Here is a 2877-nt window from a genome sequence, read left to right on the forward strand (position 1 = left end):
GTGAGGGGCCAAGTTGTTAGTGACGCTGTGTGCCGGCGGGCCGGCTGATAACGACGCAGAAAATGTGAGTGTCTCAGTGTGACAGTGATGCATTACGTGTGAGAGGGTCAGGGTGATAATGACAGAGAAAGTGTGAGGGAGTCAGGTTGATAGTGATGCTGTAATTGTGAGCTTGGTCAGCGTGATAGTGAGGGGATCAGGCTGATAGCGACATAGCAATTGTGAGGGGGTCAGGGTAGTAGTGACGCAATACGTGTGAGCGGGTCAGGGTAATAGTGATGTAGTACGTGTGAGGTGTCAGGCCGATAGTGACGCAGTAAAGGTGAGAGTGTTGGTGTGCTAGTGACGCAGTAAGTGTGAGCCGCTCAGGATGATAGTGACGCAATATGTATGTGGCTGTCAGGCTGATGGCGACGCAGTAAAAATGAGGATTTCGAGGTGAAACTGGTGCAGTAAGTATGAGGATGGCAGTTGGACAGTAATGTAGTAAGTGTGAGCGGTTCCCGCTGATACTGAGGCATGCAAGTGTGAGGGGCCAAGTTGTTAGTGACGCTGTGTGCCGGCGGGCCGGCTGATAACGACGCAGAAAATGTGAGTGTCTCAGTGTGACAGTGACGCATTACGTGTGAGAGGGTCAGGGTGATAATGACAGAGAAAGTGTGAGGGAGTCAGGTTGATAGTGATGCTGTAATTGTGAGCTTGGTCAGCGTGATAGTGAGGGGATCAGGCTGATAGCGACATAGCAATTGTGAGGGGGTCAGGGTAGTAGTGACACAATACGTGTGAGCGGGTCAGGCTAATAGTGATGCAGTACGTGTGAGGTGTCAGGCCGATAGTGACGCAGTAAAGGTGAGAGTGTTGGTGTGCTAGTGACGCAGTAAGTGTGAGCCGCTCAGGATGATAGTGACACAGTACATTTGAAGCGATCAGGCTGGTCGTGATGCAGTAAGCGTCAGGGGGTTAGGCTGATATTGATGCACGAAGTGAGAGAGTGTCAAGGTGTGAGCAGGTTAGAGAGAGAGTGACGCCGTTAGTGAGTGGGGTTTCGCTGATAGGGATGCAGTAGGTGCGCATGTGCCAGGTGTGAGTGATGCAGGAAGTATGAGGGTGCCAGAGGGATAGTGACGCATTAAGTATGATGGCATCAGAGTGGTTGTGACACAGTAATTATGAGGGAATCAGAGAGATACCAACGCAGTAAGCATGAGGGTGTCAGTTTGTTAGTGACACTGTCAGTGTGAGTGCCTCAGCCTAATAATGATGAAATAAATTTGAGAGTAATGCTGATTGACAAGTGATAAGTGTGAGTGAGTCAGGCAGGTAGTGACGCTGTAAGTGTGAGTGTTGAAGCTAATAGTGAAGCAGTAGGTGTGAGGTGGTCAGTGTGATTGTGGCGCAGTAAATGTGAGAGGGTCAAGGAGATAGTGACATAGTAAGTTTGAGGAGGCCGTGTTATAGTGACACAGTAAGTGTGAGGCGTCAGTCTGATACTTACATAATAAATGTGATGGAGTCAGGCTGATAGTGACACAGGAAGTGTAAGGAGTCAGGGTGATAGTAACATAGGAAGTGTAAGAGCGTGACTGATCGTGACAAAGTAAGTGTTTGGCAGTCAGGCAGATAGTGACGCAGTCAAAATGAAGGTCTCGAAGTGAAAGAGGCGCAACAAATGTGAGGGCGGTAGTTGGATAGTGATGCAGTAAGTTTGAAGGGTGCACGCTGATATTAAGGCAGGAAGTGTGAGGGGTCAGGTCTATAGTGATGCAGTAAGTGTCGGCGGGTCAGGCTGATAGTGATGCATTCAAAGACCAAATATCCAAGGCTCACTGTAGTGCTGAACAGCGAGAAATCTCAAGGCGAAGACAAAAATCAATCGTTCTCATACTGGTCATAAATCACAATGCTTCATTTTAAAATTGTCCTCTCCTGCTTCTAGATTTACCAATGAGGGAACAAAATTTAATTGCACCACCCTGTTTATCTCTTCAAATATTTTGCAACTCTCAATGAGATTCCCTCTCTTGTTTTGAAACTGTAAAGAAAAGGCGGGATTTGCCCAATTTCAATTCAGAGGACTAACGTTCATCCATGATATCAAGGCTAATCACCATTTGTAGTCTTCCTCATATGGCATTAGTATCTTTCCTAAATTGAGGATTATAATTCCTCATACTGTAGTCCAAGTGCGGTCGAACTGAGTCACCATACATTGGAAATAATGCTTCGTTCTCGTGCCCTGAAATCCTTCTGCAGCTTTCACAACAGACTTTTACAACTGCTACTAGACTTCAATGACTTATTAAAAACTTCTCCAAGATGCATTTCTAAAAATCTGTACATCAGACTTTCTACTTCAAAACTTCGACAAATAATCTCCACCCATGTCCCTCCTGACAAGTATGATAAAGTCAAATCGTTACTATTTATTAGATCATGAGGGACATGAATAGGTTGACTCGTCAAGGTATTTTCCGGCTGGTGAGGAAGTCAAAATTTAGAAAACGTCGGTTTAAAATTAGTGGGTAAGAATGTAAAAAGGACCTCAGGGGCAACTTTTTCAGACGTTTCCAAAATGAGCTGCCAGAGAAATTGGTGGAGACTGGTACAACTGTAACATTGAATGGCATCTGGATGGATATATGAGTAATAAGGTTTAGAGGGATGTGGCCAAATGTTGGCAAATGACACCTATTAATTTAGGATATCTGTCCACCGTGGTCAAGTTGGAAAGAAGGGACACTTTCCGTGTTGTATTGTTCAACAACTTGATAACTCTAGAACCACCGCAAAAACCTTGCAAATAATTCCGTCAAGATGATTTCAAGTTCCAAATCTTCAGTTAATCTTCTTCTCTTGTGCTCACAAGTTCATTACCTG

This window comes from Chiloscyllium plagiosum, unplaced genomic scaffold (assembly GCF_037043375.1).
Source record: "Chiloscyllium plagiosum isolate Xiang-an unplaced genomic scaffold, Cpla_swu_hap1 HiC_scaffold_172, whole genome shotgun sequence".
NCBI lineage: Eukaryota > Metazoa > Chordata > Chondrichthyes > Orectolobiformes > Hemiscylliidae > Chiloscyllium > Chiloscyllium plagiosum.